This window comes from Triticum aestivum, chromosome 4A (genome assembly GCF_018294505.1).
Source record: "Triticum aestivum cultivar Chinese Spring chromosome 4A, IWGSC CS RefSeq v2.1, whole genome shotgun sequence".
NCBI classification, from domain to species: Eukaryota; Viridiplantae; Streptophyta; class Magnoliopsida; order Poales; family Poaceae; genus Triticum; species Triticum aestivum.
The window spans coordinates 640,060,221-640,087,415 of NC_057803.1; the positions used below are offsets into that span (position 1 = coordinate 640,060,221).

General features: G+C 53.4%; 1 pseudogene; it reads right to left on the reverse strand.

Annotated features, from left to right (window-relative positions):
- Positions 1–27,195, reverse strand: part of LOC123084169 (uncharacterized) — a 159,755-nt pseudogene that overhangs the window by 115,010 nt on the left and 17,550 nt on the right.

A 27,195-nucleotide genomic window follows, 5' to 3' on the forward strand; every position in this document is an offset into this window, starting at 1 on the left:
ATTAATGATATCATATTCAAAGCTATAAGAATTCATAAAAGTGACCACCTTGATGATCATTTATCTAATGAATTACCCTCTCTAGGAAATGATGAGTCACAAGATCATGATGAACATGAATATTATGATGATGATGATAGTGACTTCGATCTTGATGATGCAATGAGACATTTTGGTCTTATGGCAAATCTTCGGGGATATGAATCAGGAGGAAAGGAATGGGTTCTTGATAGTGGATGTACTGATCATATGACTGGAGATGAAGAGATGTTTCGTGAGCTTGCTGAAAATGACGGCCCTCGAAAATATGTCACCTTTGGTGATAATTCAAAGGGTAAAGTGGTTGGCCTTGGTAAGGTGGCCATCTCACATGATAGTTCCATTCAAAATGTCATGCTCGTTGAATCTCTTGGCTACAACTTACTTTCAGTATCTAGACTTGCTGATTTCGGTTTGAATGTCCTATTTACTGAGGTAGACTACCAAGTATTCCGTCGAGACAATCATAAAATGGTCTTTACGGGTATGCGTAGAGGTGATCTTTACATTGTCGATTTCTCTAAAAAGGCACAACCTAAAACTTGCTTTGTTGCTAAATCCTCAAAAGGTTGGTTGTGGCATAGACGACTAGGTCACGTTGGCATGAGAAACCTTGAGAAGCTTATTAAAGGAAATCATATCCTTGGAGTCAACGATGTCATATTTGATAAGGATAGACTTTGCAGTGCTTGTCAATCAGGTAAACAGGTTGGAGGAAGACATCCCGTGAAGAACATCATGACCACAAGGAGGCCACTCGAGCTACTTCACATGGATCTTTTTGGTCCCAACGCCTACAAGAGTCTCGGTGGAAATTCTTTTGGTCTAGTTATAGTTGATGACTTTTCAAGATTTACGTGGGTGTTCTTTCTTAATGACAAGTCGCAGGTCCAGAAGATCTTCAGAAACTTCGCTAGGAAAGCTCAAAATCAGTTTGATGTGAAGATCAAGAAGGTTCGGAGTGACAACGGAACGGAGTTCAAGAACGCAAATGTGGACACCTTTCTTGACGAAGAAGGGATTTCACACGAGTTCTCGGCTACGTACACACCTCAACAAAATGGAGTTGTTGAGAGCAAGAACCGGACGCTCATCGAAATGGCAAGAACGATGCTTGATGAATACAAGACGCCAAAGAACTTTTGGGCAGAAGCGGTTGAGACAGCTTGTCACGCAACAAATCGCTTATATCTTCACAAGCTACTCGGCAAGACAGCATACGAGCTCCTCACCGGTAACAAGCCTCAAGTTGGATACTTTCGAGTATTCGGATCAAAGTGCTACATTCTTGATAAGCATCGTCGTTCAAAGTTTGCTCCTAAATCTCATGAGGGTTTTCTACTTGGTTATGGCTCAAACTCTCACACTTACCATGTCTACAACAATTTCACCCGAAAGGTTGAAGAGACGGTAGATGTGAAGTTTGATGAATCTAATGGCTCGCAAGTAGAGCAATTACCAATTGATGTAGGAGAAAAAGACCCTTCAGAAGCAATTCAAGACTTGTCCATTGGCAAAATTCGTCCAACGGAGGTGAAGGAGAGTACTTCATCCATCCAAGTGGAGGCTTCTACTTCACGACAAGGTGAACCAAGAATCGACACGGAAGCATCCACAAGTGGGACACATCAAGATGAAGAAAACGAGGAAATACATCAAGACGAACATCAACAACCTCCTTCTCCACCACGACAAGAGAACGACGACGTCAACAATGAAGAAGGCCAAGAAGAAGAACAAGATAAAGAAGATGTTCAACGAAGACCCAAGCAAAAGCTCTCACGAGTTCGAGCAAGAATTGCCAAAGATCATCCCGTCGAGCAAATCCTCAATGATATACAAACCGGGAGAATCACTCGCTCAAAAACTCGTTTAGCTAACTTTTGTGAAAACTATTCATTCATCTCTAGCATTGAACCTATGAAGGTTGAAGAAGCATTGGAAGATCCAGATTGGATAAACGCTATGCATGAAGAGCTACATAATTTTGAGAGAAACCAAGTTTGGACATTGGTCGAGAAGCCCGACAACAACCACAACATCATTGGTACCAAATGGGTGTTTCGCAACAAGCAAGATGAAGATAGACAAGTGGTTCTCAACAAAGCACGTCTCGTCGCCCAAGGATACACACAAGTCGAAGGTATGGACTATGGTGAGACGTATGCTCCCATTGCTAGACTTGAGTCCATTCGCATCTTACTTGCCTATGCTAATCACCATAATATCACCTTGTACCAAATGGACATTAAAAGTGCTTTTCTAAATGGTGAAATAGAGGAGGAAGTTTATGTCAAACAACCTCCCGGCTTTATCAATCCTAAGAAACCAAATCATGTTTACAAACTTCACAAAGCTCTTTATGGTCTTAAACAAGCTCCTAGAGCATGGTACAAATGCTTGACCAAGTTCCTTACTACAAGTGGTTTTGAAATTGGTAAAATTGATTCTACTCTTTTTACTAAGAGGGTTAATGGAGAACTATTTGTATGCCAAATTTATGTTGATGATATCATATTTGGTTCAACTAACCCTCTCTTTAGTGAAAAATTTGGAAAACTAATGTCAGAGAAGTTTGAGATGTCTATGATGAGTGAACTAAAATTATTTCTCGGGTTGCAAATCAAGCAAACTAAGGAAGGTACATTTGTCTCTCAAACAAAGTACACCAAGGACTTATTCAAGAAGTTCAATATGCAAGAATGCAAAGGTATGTCTACACCCATGCCTACTAGTGGGCATAATTATTTGACCAAAGATGGTGAACCTGTTGATCAAAAGGTTTATCGCTCTATGATTGGTTCATTGTTATACCTATGTGCTTCACGTCCCAATATTATGCTAAGTGTGTGCATGTGTGCACGATATCAAGCTTCTCCTAAAGATTGTCATCTTAAGGCTGTGAAATGGATAGTGAGATATTTAATCCATACACCAAATTTTGGCATTTGGTATCCTAAGAGGTCTTCTTTTGATCTTGTTGGCTATTCCGACTCGGATTATGCCGGAGACAAGGTTGATAGAAAGTTAACTTCGGGTACTTGTCAATTTCTTGGCAGATCTCTTGTGTCTTGGTCTTCCAAGAAACAAAACTCGGTATCCTTATCCACCGCCGAAGCGGAATACATTGCCGCTGGTTCATGTTGTGCTCAATTACTTTGGATGACCCAAACTCTTAAAGATTATGATATTTATGTGAAACATGTTCCACTGCTTTGTGACAATGAAAGTGCTATCAAAATTGGTCATAATCTTGTACAACATTCTCGGACTAAGCATATTGAAGTTCTTCATCATTTCTTTCGAGATCATGTTGCTAAGGGTGACATCAATCTTAAGCATGTTCGCACCGATAAGCAATTAGCGGATATATTCACTAAACCACTTGATGATAAAGTGTTTTGCAGGTTGAGAGGAGAATTGAACATCATTGATGCTTCGAACTTGGAGTAGAAACTCCATTGGATACATGCAAGACATGAACTTATGACTAATCCATGATATATCTCTTATGATAACTATCTTATGTCTTGGATATATTTGCACCTTGCATGTTGTCTAACCCATGTAGGTGCTTGGTTGAACCTAATTCCATGAGATTGCGACTCACTCATATCCTGAGCGATCTCTACATCACCAAGACTCTACACAATAGTGGTTGAAGACAAGGAAGCACAAAACCATTCAAACATATCCTTTGACAAATTCTATATTAAGCTTCATGATTGTCATTTTTGGATACACAAGTGCTTTTCCTTGCAAGAACTAACCCATGTAGGTATATGAACTCAAACTCCAAATGGTGCTCCCAACTCTCGATGAGCTACATCAACCTTGAGCACCCACACAAGTTCAACTACATGAGCAAGAACCACATCACCACCCAAGGTATGTTATTCCATCTTAGAGAAGCTTTACTCCAAGACATGAGTCAAAGCAACTCAACAAGATGTGAATACATCAAGATGCTTAAACGAAAAATGGTAACCCCATTTTGAGCTTAAACGATAAGTATGACCTATGATCAAGTGTTCTCACTTGACTCCTAAGTCAATATACTCTAACATAGGTGACTATGTCACCGCCCAATTCTAGATGAAGTTCTCTTGTGTTCTTTTCTGAGTTATTGCATTTGTCCCTTGCATATTTGTTTCTTTCTTTTTCAATCAAAAAAAACTTCATCTAGAAACTTTCACTCTTTTCTTTTTGATTTTTGTTCTGCATATTTCTGCATCAAATTCCTTGCAAATCTTTCAGCTAATTCATTGCAAATCTTTGTGAGATCTTACTTGACTAGTGAGCTGAGGTCACAAGTGTTTTTCTCTGTGATGAACTCGGTTTCACCGAATAGCTATTTTCGGTCCAACCGAATCCCTTCGGTACTACCGAAACATGCCACTTGGTGCCACCGATTTCGCAACAGGAAAAACAGTTTGCCACATATTCTATATTTCTTCTGACCCAGCTCCACTCGATGAATCTTGTCCTCTACAAGCATCACAGTTTTATTCACTGCTTTGTACTGAATCTCAAGGACCAAACCTATTCGATGGATTCCAGGAAAAACCTTCTTGGAAATTGATGTCAAAGGGGGAGAGAGAGATCACATCAAAGGTTATCATCAGAGAGAGAGAGAGATCACATCAAAAGCTTATCACCTACAAAGGAGAAAGTACTAAGGGGGAGAGAAAGTACTAAGGGGGAGAGAATACTCAAGGATCCCATATATTAAGGGGAAGAAAGAAATCTCCAAGGGGGAGAGAATACTGAAGGATCCCAGATGCTTGATGTTCAAGAGGAGAGATGCCACATGTCTTTTTGGGGGAAAGACATGTTCATATGAACTCATTTGAATTTAGTTCTATTCATATATTTCAGCTCTGATTTTCTGTTTCCTATCTTCTCCCAATATCCCATGTAAGATTCAGGGGGAGCAAGACACCTAAGGGAAAGAAATCAGTCAAGTTCATTGCATATCTTTATTCTTGGGGACATGTTGAATTCAATATGGTACCTTGTACTCACTCTCCACATGTCATCCCAGTCTTGGCATTCTTGTGGTTTCTTTTGTTTGCTCTGGCTAGTGGACGTACCTGTGTTATCTAACCTTGTTTGTGCAGGTTCATTCCATCCTAAGCCAACTCAAGACCACAAGGTAAGTATATGCATCAAAATCATGAGTATGAGGAGTTCTTGCTTATGTACATACTGTTTGCAAGAAGGACTCATGAGCATGAAGGTATTTTCCTTGATAATCTTTTGCTCTGATGCATATGGCCAAGATACATGTAACACATTGCCTACTCTGTCATGGTTATGTTCTCACATGCCTCCATATTTCATATTTACATGAGTGCTTGTTACATGTTCTTCCAAAGCTTTACTTGTTGTTCTTTATATCTTTATCTAAAGCTTTGATGTATGTTGCCATCAATTACCAAAAATGGGGAGAATGAAAGCACAAGTGCTCCCTAGGTGGTTTTGATAATTGATGACAACATATATCTTGTTGGACTAACATTTCGATCTAGCATGTTTCAGATAAGTTCAACAATGGAGTGGCATGGACTAAAGGTTGTGGGAACTCCTTCAAGATGCTAAGGACAAAGAATTGGCTAAAGCTTCAAGCTCAAGACTCCTCATTTTACATTTTAGTGATCCAAGATCACATTGAGTCTTTAGGAAAAGCCAATACTATTAAGGAGGGATGAGGTGTTGCTTAATGAGCCTCTTGCTTCATGTGCTTAGTGATATGCTCCAAAACCCTCAGCTACTTTCCCACTTCCACATATGACCTAAACCCTAAGCCAAACTTGTTCCTACCGATTCTTCTTATCCGGCGCCACCGAGTTCCACTTGTCATAAGCCACTGCCAAACCCTAATCAGTTTGGTCCCACCGATGGGATCTCGGTCTCACCGAGATGGGCTTGCAAACTCTCTGTTACCCATTGCAATATTCTCGGTCCCACCGAGATATGCAATCGGTTCCATCGAGTTTGCTTGGCCAAATCTCAGTTTAACTTATTACCCAAATCGGTCCCACTGAGTTTGAGTAATCGGTCAAACCGAGTTTTGGATTTACCCTAACCCTAGCACATCGGTCCCACCGAGTTGATCCAGTCAGTCCCACCGAAATCCCTAACGGTCACTAGGTTTACATTTTCGGTCCGACCGAGTTCACTGATTCGGTCCCACCGAGATTGGAAAACTGTGTGTAACGGTTGGATTTTGTGTGGAGGCTATATATACCCCTTCACCTCCTGTTCATTCGAAGAGAGAGCTATCAGAACGCATACACCATTCCAACTCATATGTTCTGAGAGAGAACCACCTACTCATGTGTTGAGACCAAGATATTCCATTCCTACCATATGAATCTTGATCTCTAGCCTTCCCAAGTTGCTTTCCACTCAAATCTTCTTTCCACCAAATCCAAATCCTATGAGAGAGAGTTGAGTGTTGGGGAGACTATCATTTGAAGCACAAGAGCAAGGAGTTCATCATCAACACACCATTTGTTACTTCTTGGAGAGTGGTGTCTCCTAGATTGGCTAGGTGTCACTTGGGAGCCTTCGACAAGATTGTGGAGTTGAACTAAGGAGTTTGTAAGGGCAAGGAGATCGCCTACTTCGTGAAGATCTACCGCCAGTGAGGCAAGTCCTGTGTGGGCGATGGCCATGGTGGGATAGACAAGGTTGCTTCTTCGTGGACCCTTTGTGGGTGGTTGCTTCTTCGTGGACCCTTCGTGGGTGGAGCCCTGTGTGGACTCGCGCAACCGTTACCCTTGGGTGGAGCCCTGTGTGGACTCGCGCAACCGTTACCCTTTGTGGGTTGAAGTCTCCATCAACGTGGAAGTAGGATAGCACCACCTATCCGAACCACGGGAAAAACATCCGTGTCTCCAATTGCGTTTGAATTCTCCAAACCCTTCTCTTTACATTCTTGCAAGTTGCATGCTTTACATTCCGCTGCTCATATACTCTTTGCATGCTTGCTTGATATGTATTGTGTGTGTTGAAATTGTGCCTAAACTCCACTTAAACCGAAAAAGGTTAAAAATTGCAACTTTAGCATTAAGTGTCTAATCACCCCCCCCCTTCTAGACACATCTACTTCTTGATCCTACAGCTCTTCCGCCATTAGGGCGTCGAAGTGCGGCCGCACCTGCTCTATGGTGAACACGGCATGAACCGGCTTGGACAGTTGCGCCGGCTCCTGGTCGGAAGCTACGTCCATCGTCTAATTGTCGTCGCTTAGCACTAGTCTGACTGCCCTGGCCCACCCAGACCGCCTCCATCGCCCGCACGCGCTTTCCGCCCAAAACGGTCAGCGTCGCCCGCCCCGTTTCCCGGTGCAGGCGTTTGCTCCACCTTCAAACGTCACAAGTATCGTCCGTCCGTCCTTCTGCCGCCCACATTAGCGATACGCGGTTGCCGATGCGGCTACTCCGGCGCCACACGTCTGTCCCTCCGCCGCCCACCATTGCTATATAAACTGCTGCGCCGGCCATAGCCGCAGTCATCTGCATCCGTTCCCTATATAAACTACTGCCCACCATGGCTTCCTCGCACTCTAGCGCTCTTCGGGACGGAAGGTGTCGGAGTAATGGGCCACGGGTAGGAAAACTCGGGTCCCAGAACCTTTCAAGACATCAAGGCAGGTTGCGCCCCTCAAAGACCCCAGGATGAAGAGCCGCCTCCTGAGGAGTCGACGGCAAGACGGCCGACTGCCCGCTCACGGCCGAGTCCCAGGGATGACTTCCAGAGAAGCCGGCCTTGGGGAGTCGTCCTGCGACTCCAACAAACCCCATGACCTCATCAAAGGGGATGAGGCAGGGGCGTGGCTACAGTGAAGCCCACCCCTCCCCTCACCAAGGGCAGGCATGGCCACAACACGCCGTACCCCGGAAGATCTCCGTGTGGCGTGGCACTGTTGCCATGTCGGCCCTGACATCAGCACCGCAGGGCCGAATCCTGCACCCACAACGGCTTGTCTATACGGCCTGGAGGCAGCAGGCCCCACCAGTTAGTGAGACCTCGGGAGACGGCAGGAGAACCACCAGTCGGACCTGTGGGAGTCGGCCCGGGGGAGTCGGCCAAGCCCTCCCCCGGGGCCCACGCGCCATTAATCAAGATGTGATGGGGAGAGGCAACAGTGATCGCCTGTCGGGCAGCGGGGCTGTTGCCATGACCTCATAATCAAGCCCGCGTCATCAGAAGCATGGCTACAGTAAGCAGAAGTTGGTAAGACCCGCCAGCAGCGGACGCGGGCTGTCGGCTCCATACCCGGCTAGTCGGCGGGGCCCGCCAGTCGATGGGCCCCAGCGGTCGACCGAGAAGATGGAGGCCAGAGACACTAAAGGCTGGGCCCGCGCCCAGCTGGATTACCATTGTACCCCTGGGGGTAGGCCTATATAAACCCCCCAGGGCACCCATGCAAAGGGTTGGAACCCGCTAGCTCTAGACCAGATCATATAGAAGGGACAGAGCTAGCCTTGCCCTCTCCTACCACCAGAAAACAGCTCAAGGAGCAACCGTGTAAACACTTTGGCCATAGTGATCATGCGGAGACCCTGCAGAGCAGCAGTAGGGGTATTATCTCCCCGAGAGCCCCGAAGCTGGGTAAGATTCGCCGGCGTGCATGTCTTCGCCTCATCCCGTTTCCAGGCACCGGCGGCGTTCTACTCGCCCCCACCATGATAAGCCATCCGTTGGCATATGTCGCACCAAACCCCGGACATTTGGCGCCCACCGTGGGGCCTGGTGCACCGCCGTCCAGAGACTTGTTCTGGATGGGAAGTCTTTTCCTCCCTCGCGAGCGCAGCCAGCCAGGCATGCCAGATGGAGTTTGCGCCGATGCGCTAAGCAGCGTCGAGATTTCCTGCACGGTCAGCTCCTTGGCCGAACTCGTCGGCGAGGTCTGCCTCTCCGACGAACCTGCATCCAACGCAGGCACGGGCGGCCCCGAGAACCTCCTCACGGGCCTCCTCGATCAACTCCACGTTTCCGGCGAGCCTGCCGTAGACTTGGAGTCCGTAGGCTCCACCGACCCGATGCTGGTCGACTCCGACACCGCGTCGCTCGACGCGTTCCCCACCAATGTGGTGGTCTACGACGAACCTCTCCCCCATGCAGAGAGCAACGGAAACACCGTCACCGAGGTGCTAGTCATCAGTCATAACGAGCTCCCCGATGGAGGAGCGCACGACTCGCTCGGCGCGGCGTTGCAAGACCTAACTGCACCCATTCCGGAAGATGCTGACGCCGAGACGTTGGAGGCGTGCCGCCTTCAGCTCGTTGAAGGCGTGAAGAAGCTGGCCAGCATGAAGTGCTTGTCAGAAGCCTATCAGCGGGAGATGGAACGCACCGTCGGTGGCTCGCCGGCCCTGGCGGGGCCCAACCACCTTGGGGCAGTCCGGCAGCGCGGCGTAGCCATCGCTAACCTGTTTGGGGCAAGCCGCCCTGTGTACGCTACACCAGCGGAGAACATCCGAGCCGCCCAGGTAGCGGCAGACGAGCTGGACAATTTCGAGGGCGAAGAACGCCGCCTCATGATGGAGCGAGTCCAGTGGCTTCTCGACGCAGCTACCGCGCAGAACGAGGCCGACTGCCGCGCGGAGGCGCCTCAACGGCCCGTCGACGGCCTTCTCCAAGATCAAGGCGCGACGTCTCGGACGCCGACTGGCGGCGCCCGAGGAAGAAGAGACAAGGAGCCGACTGTCAGCCATAGTCGGACTCGCATTACCATAGAGCGTGACCGAGACGGCCGCCCAAGAGCAGTGGAACGACGGGACGACTGTCCGCCTCCCCCTCCCCGCAAGGAGAGGCGAGTCTCCCCGCCGCCTGTTGACCATCCGACTCTCGGTGACCGCCTTGACCGCCGAGAGGGAGTTGGAGAGAACGACGCCCGCCACCGGATCGACCGACTCCACCGATCCTTAGCGCTAGAGGAAGAAGACGAGCTGGGTCCACCTTGTTTCGGGCCCTGCATTCGAGACGAACCCTTTCCCGGAGGGTTCACACTCCCAAGAGACACGCCCAAGTATACCGGCTCCGTGAAGCCGGAAGACTGGCTAGTCGACTACTCCACGGCTGTCAGCATAGCAAACGGCAACAAGCGTGTTGCCGTAAAGTACATTCCGCTCATGCTCCAGGGCACGGCCCGGACGTGGCTAAACAACCTAAAGCCCCGCAGCATCAACAGCTGGGTCGACTTCACCGAAGCATTCGTCCGCAACTTCCGTACAAGCGTCCTCCCAAGCCTCGTTAGCTCTCCTTGTGCGTGCGAGGCCCCGACGAGTCGACTCGCGATTACCTCACGCGTTGGGCCGAGCTCCGGAACTCCTGCGAGGGCGTGCACGAGGTGCAGACCATCGAGTACTTCACAGCCGGGTGCAGAGAAGGCACCCTCCTCAAGCACAAGCTCCATTGCAACAAGCCAGAAACCCTCGACGAGCTGCTGATCATAGCGGACAAGTACGCCATGGCCGACTCCTGCATGAAGGCGGAAATTCAAATCAGCACAACTGGCAAAGTGGCTCCTCAAGCTCCAAGAACTCCGGTGGCAAACACCGGCCGGCGACAACAGCAGGGCGACAACAAGCGCAAGGCCCCGCAGCCGGCTTCCAGCAGCCGGCAGGTCGCGACCGTTGAAGCCCAGCAGCCAGAAGAGCAGCCCCTGCCCAAGCGATAGAAAGGCGGCAAGCCAAACTGGTTGCCGGCCTTCTCCTATGAGCAGACCTTGGATGGACCTTGCAAGTTCCACAGCGGTGCAAAGCCGTCGAATCACACCACCCGGAAGTGCCACTAGCTCACCAGGATCGCCAAGGGAGACGGCCTCCTGCCTCCCTCACCTGCTGGGCAGCCGCCTCCGCCTCCGCCCCAGCAGCCGGCTGTCAGGCCAGTCGGCGCGGTACAAGACGAATACCCTGAAGAGCATGGAGCCTATGTGGTGTTCACCAGTGTGGCTGATGATCGATGCAGCAGGCGGCTGCAGCGACAAGAGATCAACGCGGTAGCGTCGGAGACGCCAGAGTTCATGCACTGGTTTGAGAAGCCCATCAGCTAGAGCAGGGCTGACCACCCAGAAGTGATGCCGAGTCTGGGCTCCTATGCTTTGGTCCTGAACGCCACCTTTGCTACGGACAGACGAGCCGCGCGTTTCTCGCGATTTCTAATAGACGGGGGCAGCAGCATCAATATCCTGTACAAGGATACCATGGAGAAGTTAGGAATCAAGCAAAGACAGCTTCAGAACAGCCGAACTGTGTTCCACGGCATTGTTCCTGGGCTTTCCTGCTCGCCAATCGGCAAGATTCTGATGGACGTCCTCTTTGGGGACAAAGATCACTTCCGTAGAGAGCCCGTTTGGTTTGAGGTGGTGGATCTTGAGAGCCCATACCATGCGCTGCTTGGCCGACCTACCTTGGCCAAGTTCATGGCGGTCCCCCACTATGCCTACCTCAAGATGAAGATCCCCAGTTCCAAGGGAATTCTGACTGTGGCTGGTGACTACCAGAAGTCGTCTACTTGCGCAGCAGAGAGCAGTCGGCTGGCCGAGTCCTTGGTAATCGCAGCTGAGATGCGGCTCCTTGAGCGAGTTGTGGCGATGGCCCGCAAGCAGCCTGAGGTGTCGCCCAACCCAAAAGAGTCGGAGACTGAGGGTTCGTTCAAGCCGGCCAAAGAGACAAAGAAGATACCCTTGGACCCGGAGCACCCAGAGAGTTACGCCGTCATAGGTGCAAACCTCGACAGCAAATAGGAAGGCGAGCTCGTCGATTTCCTCCGTGAGAATCGAGACATCTTTGCATGGTCTCCCAAAGACATACCAGGTGTACCGAGGGAATTCGCCAAGCACAAGTTACATGTCTGATCTGATGCAAAGCCGGTCAGACAGCCCCTGCGCTGCTTATCAGAAGAGAAGAGAAGAGTTGTCGGAGAAGAGATAGCCCGACTCCTAGCAACCGGCTTCATTATGGAAGTATTCTTTCCAGAATGGCTAGCAAATCCGGTCCTGGTACTAAAGAAGAACAAGCAGTGGCGAATGTGTATTGACTACACGAGCCTCAACAAGGCCTGCCCCAAGGACCCATTTGCTTTACCAAGAATTGATCAGGTGATAGACTCCATAGCCGGATGCGAGCTATTGAGTTTTTTGGATGCATATTCAGGATATCACCAGATCAAGCTAAACCCGGCTGACAGACTGAAAACCGCCTTCATCACACCGTTTGGAGCCTTCTGCTACCTCACCATGACGTTCGGCTTAAGGAACGCTGGCGCCACCTTTCAGCGTTGCATGCAGAAGTGCCTCCTCAAGAAGCTCGGCAGGAACGCCCACATTTACGTGGACGACGTGGTGGTGAAGACAGAAAAGCGTGGGACACTGCTGGAAGACCTCAAGGAGACCTTTGAGAACCTGCACCGGTTCCAGATCAAGCTCAACCCCGAGAAGTGTATCTTCGGAGTACCAACCGGCCAGCTCCTTGGCTTCCTAGTCTCTGAACGCGGCATAGAATGCAACCCAGTAAAGATCAAGTCCATTAAGAGAATGGAGGTACCCAGCCGACTGCTGGACGTGTAGAAGTTCACCGGCTGCTTGGCGTCCATCAGCCGATTCATTAGTCGGCTGGGCGAGAAAGCTCTCCCCTTGTACCAACTCATGAAGAAGACCACTTTTTTCGAGTGGAACCATAAAGCGGACGAAGCTTTTCACCAGTTGAAGAAGATGTTGACTACTCCACCTATCCTGGCGGCTCCGACTCCCAAGGAACCTATGCTTCTGTACATCGCCGCCACCAGCCGAGTAGTCAGCACGGTCATTGTAGTGGAGCGCAAGGAGGAAGGCAAGGCGCTGCCTGTCCAGAGACTGGTATATTACCTGAGCAAGGTACTGTCGACCTCCAAGCAGAACTACCCCCACTACCAGAAGATGTGCTATGGTGTACACTTTGCTGCCAAGAAATTGAAGCCTTACTTTCAAGAGCATCCAATCACGGTGGTCTGCACGCCCCCACTTGCCGAAATCATTGGTAGCCGAGATGCTTCTGGCCGAGTGGCCAAGTGGGCCATAGAGCTGGCTCCTTATAACATCCACTACCAGCCCTGCACCGCCATCAAGTCACAAGCACTGGCCGACTTCCTCGTCGACTGGGCCGAGACCCAGTACCTACCTCCAGCACCTGATTCCACCCATTGGCGGATGCATTTCGATGGCTCCAAGATGCGCACTGGCTTGGGAGCCGGCATCGTCCTCACCTCTCCCAAAGGCAACAAGCTCAAATATGCGCTACAAATCCACTTTGCCACCTCCAATAACGTCTCCGAGTATGAGGCGCTCATTCACAGGCTCCGGCTTGCCAAAGAGCTTGGCATCCGCCAGATCTTGTGTTATGGCGACTCGTACTTAGTGGTCCAGCAATCATCTGACGACTGGGACGCGAAAGATGCAAACATGGCGAGCTACCGTTTCCTCATGCAGCAACTCAGCAGGTATTTCGAAGGGTGCGAGTTCCTCCATGTGCCAAGGAATGACAATGACCAAGCAGATGCATTGGCACGAATCGGCTCTACCCGCCAAGCAATACCATCTGGTGTCGCCCTTCAACGCCTCCTCAAGCCGTCTGTCAAGCCTTCACTAGAATCAGACTCCATTTTTGTGCCAGCTCCTCCCGAAGACGTCGGATCCGACTCCAGAGCTCCGGCAGTTGGAACGAGGATTTTGGCGGAAGACCCCAAAGCTGCCATAGCCAAACCCGGCCCGGGGACTACGGTGGCGGACTCGAAGACTCTAGAACTCGGCCCAAGGACCGCGCCAGTCGGCCTGGGGACTTCAACAACCCAGCAAGCGGCTGTTGACTCCACCCTGCCGCCTCCCAGCCCAACCGCCCTCGTCCAAGTCATAGTTTTGGCAGTCAAAGAAATAGTAGCACCCTCATGGGCCCAGCCCATCCTCAAATTCCTGGTGAACAAAGAGCTGCCGACCGATGAAACTTCAGCTCGGCAAATACAACACCGAGCGGCAGCCTACACCATAGTCAACAGAGAGCTGGTCAGGCGCAGCATCACTGGTGTCTACTAGCACTGCGTAGAGCCAGAGCAAGGCCAAGCGATTCTCAAAGACATCCATCAAGGCGAGTGCGGCCACCATGCAGCTTCAAGAGCACTCGTCACCAAAGCCTTTCGGCATGGTTTCTTCTGGCCAACTGCCTTGGAAGAGGCCAAGGAGCTGGTCCAAAGATGCAAAGGGTGTCAGAAATTCAGCTCCAAGCCGCACCACCCAGCTTCTGCACTCAAGACCATCCCCATTGCCTGGCCTTTCGCAATTTGGGGTCTAGACATGGTGGGACCATTCAAAACAGCACAAGGTGGTTTAACTCACTTACTTGTCACAGTGGACAAGTTCACCAAGTGGATAGAAGCAAAGCCAATCAAGAAGCTGAATGGTCCGACTGCCATAACTTTCATCTCCGATATCACAATTCGGTATGGCATACCACATAGCATCATCACCGACAACGGCACAAATTTTGCCAAAGGTGCCTTGGCCCGTTTCTGCGCAACACAGGGCATCCGACTAGACCTAGCGTTTGTCTCCCACCCGCAGTCAAACGGACAAGTGGAGCGAGCAAACGGCCTCATCCTGTCCGGCATCAAGCCTCGGTTGATCGAGCCTCTAGAGCGCTCGGCTGGCTGTTGGCTCGATGAGCTGCCAGCCGTCCTCTGGAGTCTGCGCACGACTCCAAACAAGTCAACCGGCTTCACGCCCTTCTTCCTCGTCTACGGTGCTGAAGCCGTCATCCCAACGGACATAGAGTTTGACTCCCCATGATTCACCATGTACACCGAGGAGGAAGCAGAAGAAGCACGACAAGACGGCGTCGATCTGCTGGAAGAGGGCCAGCTGTTGGCACTCAGCCGGTCCAGCATCTACCAGCAGAGCCTGCGCCGATACCACAACAGGAAGGTCAGGCCAAGATCTTTCCAAGAAGGCGACCTTGTGCTCCAGCTGATCCAGCGAACAGCCGGCCAGCACAAGTTGTTGGCGCCTTGGGAAGGCCCTTTCATCATCAGCAATGTACTGGGAAACGATTCCTACTACCTGATCGACGCTCAGAAGCCCCGAGCACGCAAGAGGGACGACTCCGGCAAGGAGACAAAGCAGCCATGGAATGCAAATCTCCTCTGAAGATTTTATAGTTGATGCGGTATGTACCACGCTACCTTTTGTATTAAAGTACCAAGACTTCGGGGCCCCCGAGGCGAGCTCAGGGACTGCCCTCTTTTGTTTGTATGATAAAAATTATGACTGCGAGTATGTTACTCCTTTTTATGCCGTTTGGCACCGGCTCGACAAGTCGGCCTAGGGACTTGCCGCCTTGCACTATGAAATGCTTCCTACAGTCGGACAAGTAGTGTGTAAACGCCCAAACCGTCTCCTGTCAGAAGCCGCAGCTCGCAGAGCGACTGTACGCTGGGCAGCAGTAAGGTAGAATGGGCATTCGCATGAAAAATGGCTAAGGACTCAAAGCATAAAACATAGCTCAAGCCGGCTTCCAGCCTTTCTCGCAAACCGACTCTCGGATAGTCGGATTGACGTCTTCTATCTAACTTGCTAAAAAAATCTTGAAAACGGCTAAGTGCTTGCTTTCCCAAAGTAGCCTAGCACTTCATCCAGCAACAGTCCGCAAAGCGGCTGTCCGATTGGCAAGGCAGGCAACTAAGAGAAAGCGGCAAAGGAAAAAAGCCAAAAGAACATTGAGCAAGAAAAGATAGAACTCAGATAAATATATTTACATAACATAGGCCCTTGGCCGACTTTTCGAGTAGAGGTTCAAAATACACCCCGCGGGTGGAATTGTTCGAATTAACAAGTTCTTCAAAGACTACTGAAGTAGACAAAACAAAGATACATCGGAAGCTTAGGAAGCAGCAGACGGACTCGGAGGGTCAGAGGAGCCGCCAGCGCCAGGCGTCGGGGCGGCCGGCCGGCTAGTCTCGGCTTGATCGCCTCCGGCAGCAGTCGGGTCGGTTGCACACGGCTCGTTGCTGGAGGCACAGTCGAGCTGAGGCTGGCCGTCTGCTCCGTCTTCTGGTGCAACCGCCTCGCCTCCATCCTCCGCGTCGCCCTCTTCCTCGACGCTGGAGCCAATCACCTTCGCCGAGTCCTCGCTATAGTCTGGGTTCATCCCAAACCACTCCGGCGGTACCTCCTCGCCGTCTTCAGACCGCTCGGGGACGAAGACGCTGGTGTCGGTGTACTCGGCGATCGCCATTGCATGCTTGACGAGGGCGTCTTCCGCCGCCGCCAGCTCCGGTTGGGCCTCCGACCGAAGCGTGGCCAGCCGGTCTAGGTCCAGCCCCGGATACCATGCCTTGACGAATTCCAAGGCCGGGCGCGCTCCAGCTCGGGCCGAAGAGCCCTTCCAGGCCTCAAGACGACCAACCGCAACCTCCAGCCAGTCAGCCGTCAGGCTGGGGGTGCATGGAGCCTGCATATCCGGCCACAGGGCGGCAATTGCCTGGGCACCGACACGCTGAAGCCGGCGCAGCATCTGGTGAGCCGGCCGGAGGCGAGCCTCGATGCTCAGGATGTGCTCGTCAAGAGTTCAGGGGGCATCAGCGGCAATCTCTGCGCCCTTCGCCCTCCGACCTTCACGGTTAGCCTCGATGGCTTGGATGGCAGCCTGCGACTGCCCAGGGAAGAAGTCTGTAAAGACACGAAGAAATGAAGAAGCAAGTCAAAAACCAGGAGTTGGCACGATTTAAGTTGGCAGCTCGAAGAAAGAAAATAAAAAAGGCACCATCAACGATGTCTTCAATCTCGTGGAAGCCAGAGGACAGCAGCGCCTCCTTGTCAGACTAGGAGGAGCGCTCGCTCGCGAACTCAGCCAGGAGGGCGGTTTCCGTCTCCTCCGCCTCCCTCTGCGTCTTCACAAGCAGCTCCTTCTGCTCTGCCAATTGAGTGGCCAGCAGATCGCGCTCCATGGCGAGCTTGCCGCACTCCTCCTCTTTGGCGCGCAAAGCAGAGTTGGCGTCGCTCACCTGCTATTGAAGAGCAGCATTGGCCCCTGAGAAGAAGAAGGAAAGAAGGCGTCAAGTCATCAGTAAAGAAGGTCGTCGGGGAGATCCGGCCAGACTGCTCAGCAGTCGGCCCGAATCTCAGGGACTACAGCCCGCGGGTGCGCTAGCGCGCCCCCGCGAAGAAGGAAAAAGGACTTACTCCGGATCTCCGAAAGATCGGCGGTCCGCTTGCCCAGCTCTTCGACGTTACGGTTGAAGGCAGTGACGCGGAGGTTGTGGTAATCCTGCGACGAACGTTTCAGACAAAAAGTTAACACCCAAAGTTCATCAATTGGAGTTCCGGGCTGCCTGCTTAGCAGCCAGCCCGAAACTCGGGGACTACACCCAGTGGGTGCGCTGGCGCACCCCCACAGAGAGGAACAAGAAAAACAAAGACCAAACGGAAAAAATATACCCGGACGGCTGCCCGCGATGCCAGGAATGCCTTGGTGCAACTCTGGAGAGCGTCGCCCTCAGCGCGAAGCTTCGCCTAGACGTCCAGGAGCGCCTGGTTCAGCGGCCCTGTCCCGCCTCCTCGCACCCACCCAGTAGGCGCGGCGCTTGTCGCCTCGGCATCTGGGATCGCCGAGCTGGCGGTGCCGGCATCCAGGGGGCGGGGCGCCGAAGTCGCCTTCTCCAAACGGCGGCGGGTTGGCGAGCCGACTTGAAGAAGTAGCCTCGCCATGGCCTCGTCTTCGGTCGGCGGCACCGGAGGCCCGCCGGCTGCCCGCCCTGCGCACCTTCAGACGGCGGCAGAACATTCACATCCGGCGTAGAGGGGTTGCCGCCCTCCCCCTCCACGATGGGGTTCTCCCTGCCGGCTTCCCCAGTATGCCCCGTGAACTCCAGAGGCGGCGGCACAGAGTTCAACGGGGTAACGAGAACCGCGGACTGGCGGCGTGCGACTTCCTTGGCCTACTCCTTCGCCGCGGCGGCGGCTTCGGCCTCCGCCAGTTTTTTCTTGGCGGAGGCCTCCGCCCTGTCGGCCTCCGCCTTGTCCAGGCGGAGGGCCTCTTCTTCGTTGAGCTTCTCCTGCGCATTCTGCCCCGTCGCCTCCCAGAGGTCAGCAGCAGGGTCAATCCGCCGAGTGGTGGCGGACGTCTCCGCTGACCCCATGAGGAGGCGGCGGTGACCCTCTCAAGAGAGAGGGGAGCCCTGAAGCAAGAGGGGCAAGCAGAGACTTAGACAAAGTCACAAAGAAAAAATAAAACTTTGAAGACAGAATACTTACGCTGAGACCAATGGCGGCTTCTTCACTTCCTTACGGAAGAGGATGGCCTTCGTGGCCGCCTCGTCCCGCCGGGTCGCCGCAGCCGAACCCTTGGGCTTCTTCGGCCGACTGCCGAACAAGGTCGGCACGGCCCTGCGCTTCTTTCCGCCGCCTAGAGCGCCCGACGCGACAGAAGAGCCCGCGCCAGGCTGGCTGGCTCCTGGCCGATGGCGAGGGGCGACTTCTCCCTCGGCGTCGTCGTCAGGCCAGTCGGCGAAGGTGGGCGTGGGCCTAAAGTCGCCTGCTGTTCCTCCTCCTCCCTCGGCGTCATCTTCCAGAGCCGCCGCCCCCAGATCGGGGTCGTCGACTTCACTCTCCGCCCGGTCGGCATGGAACTCGCGGGCCGGCCCCGAGGTGCCGGCTGGTGGGTGGAGGAGGGGATTCTAACCAAAGCCGGCTGGTCAAAACAAAACTCGGCAAGAAGAAGAGAATCCAAAGAAAGAAAAGAAAGGCGTCTCACCACGGGCGGGGGGTTGGCGCGGGAGTACGGCTCCTTGCTGAATCGCCAGTCCTCCAGGAGCCTGCTGTCCGAGAGGTAGTTCACCATGAAGGCCACCTCTTCTTGAGGCATGTCCTTGGTGCACATCCGACTCGGGTCGCGGTGCCCGCTCATCTGGCATATCATATGAGGGCGGCCTTGGAGTGGGAGAACTCGGCGCGAAATGAAGGCGGCCAATAGGTCCGGACCAGTCAGACACTCTAACTTCGTCAGCACTCGGAGTCGCGTGATGGCACCGGCTCCCGCAGGCGTCAACGACTTGGCCCGGTACAACCAGTTGGGCAGTCGCCCAGCCGGCGGGCCGGCTTCGAAAGCCGGCAAGTTGACCCAGTCTCCCCTCGCGGAGGCGTTCTTGATGTAGAAGTAGGATCTCTTCCACATCTTCACCGACTTGATCAGCGAGATGGAGGGGAAGGGATTGTCGGCCCCTGACCTTCACACGACGATGAAAGCGCCGCACTGAGCCGGCAAGCCCGCAGCCTGGGTGCCGAGCTTGGAAAAGAAGAACTCCCCCCAGAGCTCGAGCGTGGGGAGGACTCCGAGGAAGCCTTCGCACATGGCCACGAAGGCGGACAGCAGCACCACTACGTTGGGGGTGAGGTGGTACGGCTGGAGGCCATAGAATTCGAGGAAGGACCAGAAGAAACTGCTCGCCGGCAGCCCCAACCCGCACAGGCAGTGCGAGTGGAAGATAACCTGCTCGCCCTCCTGCGGCGCGGGGGAAATCTCCCCCTTTGGCGCAAGACGCACCTGCACGCGATCCTCGCCGGGAAGCCAACGAGTCCGGCGGAGGAACTCAATGTGGTCTTCATGAACTTCGGAGCCGTCCCGGGTGCCGGAGCGCATTGGGGGAGGCGCGGCGACGGAGGAAGAACTCATTGCAAGCTGTCGCCGCAGCGTTCGCCGGAGCTTGGGTGTGAGGCGGAGCGAAGAAGAGAAGAGGAAGGAGGAGAGCGAGGAGCAGCAAGGATGAAGAGAACAAGGAGTAGTGGGAAGGAGGGGCGCGCGTGCCCCCCTCTTCCCCCTACTTATAGCCCCGTGGGCTGCGAAGCCGAGGGGGCGGACGTGGGGATTTACTGCGCCCACAACCCCATGACCCCCACGAGACACGGAAAGTTACTGCGTGCAGTAACTCCACGGGAATCCCAACTGTCCACCGGGGCCGCAGCGGATCCGCTCGAGCGCCGAGGCGCGGTAGTGGCGGGCCACGCCTATTGGCATGTCCCGTCGCGCGCGTAGGCTGGCAGGACGGCCTAGCCACGTGCCCTCGTGTGACAGGCCTAGAACGGGCGGCGGCCAGGAGGCTTAGCTAGCACGCCACTTAAATCCCGCCGCGACGTTCGAAATACCGAGCGAGTCGGAATTGAGTGGGTCCGAGTTTAGCAAGTCCGACTCCTTCTAATCGGCCCGGCAGAAGTCAATCAAAGACCATGTGTTGACCACCCGGAAAGAGAAACTGCTGAGGCTTCTCGGCCGATCGTTCGCGGCGCCTCACCAGCTTCGGGGACTACTGTCGGAGTAATGGGCCACTGGTAGGCCAACCCGGGTCCCAGAACCTTTCAAGACATCGGGGCGGGCTGCTCCCCTCAAAGACCCCAGGACGAAGAGCCGCCTCCTGAGGAGTCGACGGCAAGACGGCCGACTGCCCTCTCACGGCCGAGTCCCAGGGACGACTTCTAGAGAAGCCGGCTTTGGGGAGTCGGCATGTGACTCCAACAAACCCCATGACCTCAGCAAAGGGGACGAGGCAGGGGCATGGCTACAGTGAAGCCCACCCCGCCCCTCACCAAGGGTAGGCATGGCCACATCACGCCGTACCCCGAAAGATCTCTGTGCGGCGTGGCACTGTTGCCATGTCGGCCCTGACATCAGCACCGCGAGGCCGAATCCTGCACCCACGACGGCTTGTCTGTACGTCCTGGAGGCAGCAGGCCCCACCAGTCAGTGAGACCTCGGGAGACGGCAGGAGAACCACCAGTCGGACCCGTAGGGAGTCGGCCCGAGGGAGTCGGCCGAGCCCTCCCCTGGGGCCCACGCGCCATTAATCAAGATGTGATGGGGAGAAGCAACAGTGATCGCCTGCCGGGCGGCGGGGCTGTTGCCATGACCTCATAATCAAGCCCGCGTCATCAGAAGCATGGCTACAGTAAGCAGCAGCCGGCAAGACCCGCCAGCGGTGGACATGGGCTGTCGGCTCCGTACCCGGCTAGTCAGCGGGGCCCGCTAGTTGGCGGGCCCTAGCGGTCGGCAGAGAAGATGGAGGCCAGAGACACTGACGTCTGGGCCCGCGCCCAGCCGGATTACCTTTGTACCCCTGGGGGTAGGCTATATAAACCCCCTAGGGAACCCATGCAAAGGGTTGGAACCCACTAGCTCTAGACCAGATAATATAGAAGGGAGAGAGCTAGCCTTGCCCTCTCCTACCACCAGAAAACAGCTGAAGGAGCAACCGTGTAAACACTTTGGCCATAGTGATCATGCGGAGACCCCGCAGAGCAGCAGTAGGGGTATTATCTCCCCAGAGAGCACCGAAGCTGGGTAAGATTCACCGGCGTGCATGTCTTCACCTCATCCCTTTTCCAGGCACCGGCGACGTTCTACTCGCCCCCACCATGATAAGCCATCCGTTGGCATATGTCGCACCAAACCCCCGACAGGCGGACAACGGACCACAAGGAGATGGCAGCCATTGCTGCCGACTGGCTGGCCAGCAGGTAGCCGGAGGATGAGAACGTCCCAATGGAGAACATGGTAGTCGATGATCCGGCGCCAACCCCCTCCTCCGCGCCATCCTCGCCAGTGCATTGCACCATGACCATCGGTGAGGCCCGTGCCCAATATATGGACACGGTGAGGCAGAACCATGAGGAGGAGTTCCGGGAGGCGCAGGCCGATGCCGCCTACAACCACCATCTCCTCTAGGAGCACCTGCAGGTGAAGGAGCAGATCGCCGTGAAGAGGGCAGAGCAGGAGGCGCTGCTCCACTCATACCGCTCCGCCCGCGAGGGCTGCCTCGAGCGCTGTTGGTACCGCATGCGGGTGGCAGAGGCTGCGACAGCCTACAAAGAGGGCGATGAAGCGGGTGAGGCGCTGTTTGGCGAGACCAAGGATGAGGCAGAGGTCAATGCGGGCTCAGACGAGTCCCCGCTTTGCTGGCGTCGATGAGGCCCTGCTTCGCCGAGGCCCCGAGGCGCCAACAACGAGGCAGAGACCACCGCCGGCTCCGCTGAGGCCCCACGGCGCCAACAACGAGCCAGAGGACACCGCCGGCTCTGCCGAGGCCCACCCTACCAGCAGTGAGGGGGAGGACTTCCCTCGCTCCGTAGAGGTGCCGCCCGCCGGCAAGAAGACCGAGGACATCGCCGGCTCCGCCGAGGCCCCGCTGAGGGAGTCCTGGATTAGGGGGTGTCCGAATAGCCGGACTATACCTTCGGCCGGACTCCTGGACTATGAAGATACAAGATTGAAGACTTCGTCCCATGTCCGGAAGGGACTTTCCTTGGCATGGAAGGCAAGCTTGGCGATACGGATATGTAGATCTCCTACCATTGTAACCGACTCTGTGTAACCCTAGCCCTCTCCGGTGTCTACATAAACCGGAGGGTTTTAGTCCATAGGATGAACAACAATCATACCATAGGCTAGCTTCTAGGGTTTAGCCTCTCCAATCCCGTGGTAGATCTACTCTTGTACTACCCATATCATCAATATCAATCAAACAGGACATAGGGTTTTACCTCCATCAAGAGGGCCCAAACCTGGGTAAAACATCGTGTCCCCTGCCTCTTGTTACCATCCGGCCTAGACGCATAGTTCGGGACCCCCTAACCGAGATCCGCCGGTTTCGACACCGACATTGGTGCTTTCATTGAGAGTTCCTTTCTGTCGTCACTTTTAGGCCTGATGGCTTCTCCGATCATCAACAACGACGCGATCCAGTGTGATACTTTTCTCCCCGGACAGATCTTCGTATTCGGTGGCTTTGCACTGCGGGCAATTCGCTTGGTCATCTGGCGCAGATCGAAAGCTACGCCCCTGGCCATCAGGTCAGATTTGGAAGTTTGAACTACGCGGCCAAAATCCGCGGAGACCTGATCTTCGACGGATTCGAGCCACAGCCGAGCGTGCCGCACTGTCACGATGGGCATGATCTAGCTCTGCCGCCGAACAGTGCCCTGGAGGCCGCACCTGTGTCCGCTCCGACCCCTAGCTCGGAGCCGACCACACCAATCGAGGATGGGTGATTAGACACCGCCTCGGGGGCTGCAATCTTTACGGCGATCGAGCCGAACACCAGCCCTATTCTCTGTGAAGCCCGTGACTCCAAGGAGCCGGACTCCTCTCCTGACTCCGAGCCCTCCGCGCCCCTACCAATCGAACCCGATTGGGCGCCGATCATGGAGTTCACCACCGCGGACATCTTTCAGCACTCGCCCTTCGGTGATATTCTGAATTCACTAAAGTCTCTCTCTTTATCAGGAGAGCCCTGGCCGGACTATGGTCAGCATGGTTGGGATGCGGATGATGAAGAAATTCAGAGCCCAGCCGCCACCCACTGCGTAGCCACTGTCGATGATTTAACCGACATGCTCGACTTCGACTCCGAAGACATCGACGGTATGGACACCGATGAAGGAGATGATCAAGAACCAGCGCCTATAGGGCGCTAGAAAGCCACCTCGTCGTATGATATATCCATGGTGGACACCCCAAAAGAAGGCAATGGCGATGGAACAGCGGAGGATGACCCCTCCAAGAAGCAGCCTAAGCGCCGGCGTCAGCGGCGCCGCTCTAAATCCCGCCAAAGAAAAAAATGGTGATTCCGGCACGGGATATAATAACACCCCGGGCAGTACCGAAGACAACCACCTCCAGCAAGATTCAGCACAGGAGGACGGAGAAGCCAGCCCTCATGAGAGAGCGACAGACAGAGAGGTCGAGGACGATAATTACATACCTCCCTCCGAAGACGAGGCAAGCCTCGACGACGATGAATTTGTTGTGCCGGAGGATCCCGTCGAACAAGAGCGTTTCAAACACAGGCTTATGGCCACGACGAGCAGCCTAAAAAAACAACAACAGCTTAGAGGTGATCAAGATTTGCTAGCCGACAGATGGACTGAAGTCCTCGGTGGGCCGAAGAGTATGAACTCGAACGCCCCTCAGAGAGCTACCCAAAGTGCAGGTTGCTACCCCAATTAGAGGAGGAAGCACCTAAACCTACATCACCAGCGCATGATGCGGCCGACCGGCCACCCCGTGGCCGCGACAGAGAGGCCTCTCGGCCCTCCACTCAAGCCGCACACCGGCGCCACTCAAAAAGTACCAAGGCATGGGAAAATGCGCCAGACCTGTGAGATATATTGGAGGACAAGGCAAGGCAAACAAGATCGATCTACGGATCACGTGGGCGCCCCATGGCACGAGATGGTACTCGTCACGCTGGATACAGTAAATCTAGCCGGGCCGAACACAGTAGACAAAGCTTGTTTGAGCTGCGTCGTGATATAGCCCAACACAGAGGCGCCGCACACCCACTATGCTTCACAGATGAAGTAATGGATCATCAAATCACTGAGGGTTTCAAACCCGTGAACATCAAATCATACGATGGCACAACAGATCCTGCGGTATGGATTGAGGACTATCTCCTTCATATCCACATGGCCCGCGGTGATGACCTACACGCCATCAAATACCTCCCACTCAAGCTTAGAGGACCAGCTTGGCATTGGCTTAACAGCTTGCCAGCAGAATCAATTGGTTGTTGGGAGGACCTGGAAGCCGCATTCCTCGACAATTTCCAGGGCACTTATGTGCGACCACCAGACGCCGATGACCTAAGCCACATAATTCAGCAGCCAGAGGAATCGGCCAGACAATTCTGGACACGGTTCCTAACCAAGAAAAATCAAATTGTCGACTGTCCGGACGCAGATGCCCTAGCAGCCTTCAAGCATAACATCTGCGACGAGTGGCTTGCATGGCACCCAGGTCAGGAAAAGCCGAAATCTATGGCAGCCTTCACGACACTTATGACCTGCTTTTGCATGGGAGAAGACAGCTGGCTAGCTTGCAGCAATAACATGACCAAGAGCCCTGGTAATTCGGATACCAAGGACAGCAGTGGCAGGTCGTGTCGCAGCAAGCAAAGGCGCCGCATTAACGGCGACAATGGTGAGGATACGGCAGTTAATGCCTGATTCAGAGGCTCTAAACCCGGTCAGCGGAAAAACCATTCAAAAGAAATACTCTGGGCCCGTCCAGTTTGGACCGAATACTCGACCGCTCATGCCAAATAGATGGCACCCCCGAAAAACCAGCCAATCTCAGCAACAGGGATTGTTGGGTGTTCAAGCAGGCAGGCAAGTTAAATGCCGAAAGCAGAGACAAGGGGTTGCATAGCGATGACGAGAAGGAGCCCCGGCCGCCGAACAACAGTGGACAGAAAGGTTTTCCCCTACAAGTGCGGACGGTGAACATGATATACGCAACCCTCGTCCCCAAGAGGGAGCGGAAGCGTGCGCTAAGGGACATATATGCGATGGAGCCAGTCGCCCCAAAGTTTAACCCATGGTCTTCCTGCCCGATCACTTTTGATCGAAGGGACCACCCCACTAGCATCCGTCATGGCGGATTCGCTGCATTGGTTCTAGACTCAATTATTTGACGGATTTCACCTCACTAGAGTCCTTATGGACGGCAGCAGCAGACTGAACCTGCTTTACCAGGATACAGTGCGGAAAATGGGCATCAATCCCTCGACGATTAAACCCACTAGAACGACCTTTAAAGGCGTCATACCAGGTGTAGGAGCATACGGCGGCTATCGCAGCGGAAGTACAAAGCAGCCTCTCAAGGCAATTCTCCAGTCCGGCCATTAAACGTCTGGACACCGTCAAGCACGCCTGGAGTAACCTACAACAAGACCGCCTGGCACGTTCCAAGTAAGCATAGAAATGCGGCCCCAACCCCAGCCCTCGCGAACTTGCAAAACCAGTGTTGCGCGTACATAACTATGCTTTGGAAATACCATGGGCACAGGCAGAGGGGCACCATCACGGCACGCCCGAAACGCGGCTTAAACCGCACTAGGGGCTGCCGATTTCTTAATTTTCTCTTATTTTCAGGACTCCATTCTTCGGAAGGCTTGTCCGGCAGTACAAATGCCGCACAAACGATACAACCAGGGTAGCAGAAAGCTACGCCGCACTATGGAACTCTAAGGTGGTCTCTATAACGAGCAGTATACCTGTTTCAAATACCATTCCGCAGCTCGCCCCTGTAAAGGACATGTTAAATAGTGTCATCTTTTGCTTATTGCACTATTTGTATCATTCTGCTTTGATCGCAGCTTTTTTCATAGCTTCCGTCTATTATTGCATTACTTTTTTTTATGAATATATGTTCATTAATGACATGTTGCACCCGTACACTTTGGTACGGCCAATACGCCAGGGGCTTAAGTACCCCACAATACGGTGTGAGAAGTCCGAACACTTTCACAAGTGCGACACCCCAAACTTATAGCATTATATGCATCAGCTCCGAATCATGTCTTGGGTCAATAGTTGGGTTTGCCCGGCTCCTATGTTTTGGTACCTTATGTTCCGTTATATCGGCTAAGGTAGCACTAGGAGAACTACTGCGATTGTGCCCCAGTTGAGCTGGGCTAAGCACCTCAGTAGAGAAAGCTAAAACTGACCGTCATGATGAGGCGAGAGCTGGTCGCTGTTCGAGAGGTTTTCGAGTCCCTAAAGACTTATGCCGCTTCGAGCGAGGAGTAGGCTTTGTCCGGCCTAGGCGTGGATAGCGCCCCGAACTCGGTCTTCCGAACACTAGGGGCTTCGCCGAAATTTAAAATTATAGAATTCTATGGCTAAGTGAGAGTGTTCAAGCATTATAGTCCGATTGCCTTGTTCGTTGTGTTGAGCGCCTCCCTCGAAGGACCCAAGAATGGGAAAAAGAGCGCTCATGTTTATCCCGAACACCGCAGCACTCGTGCCATGGGGGCAGAAGCCGACGACTCGCCTTCTCTCAAATTTGATAAACGACTGCACAGAAGGTAATATTTTAAATTCAAAAAGCATTGCTTAGCACACATGAATAAATTTTCAGCGCACAGGACAAAACGAGCGAGTTTACTGAAAAATTACATCCATGGAACATTCATCCGCCACAAGGCGGGCACCCTTCAGAACACCCTCATAATACATCTCGGGCTTGCGATGCTCCTTGCCCGGCGGTGGCCCGTCCTTCACAAGCTTCTCAGCATCCAGCTTGCCCCAGTGCACCTTCGCACGGGCAAGCGCCCTACGGTCACCCT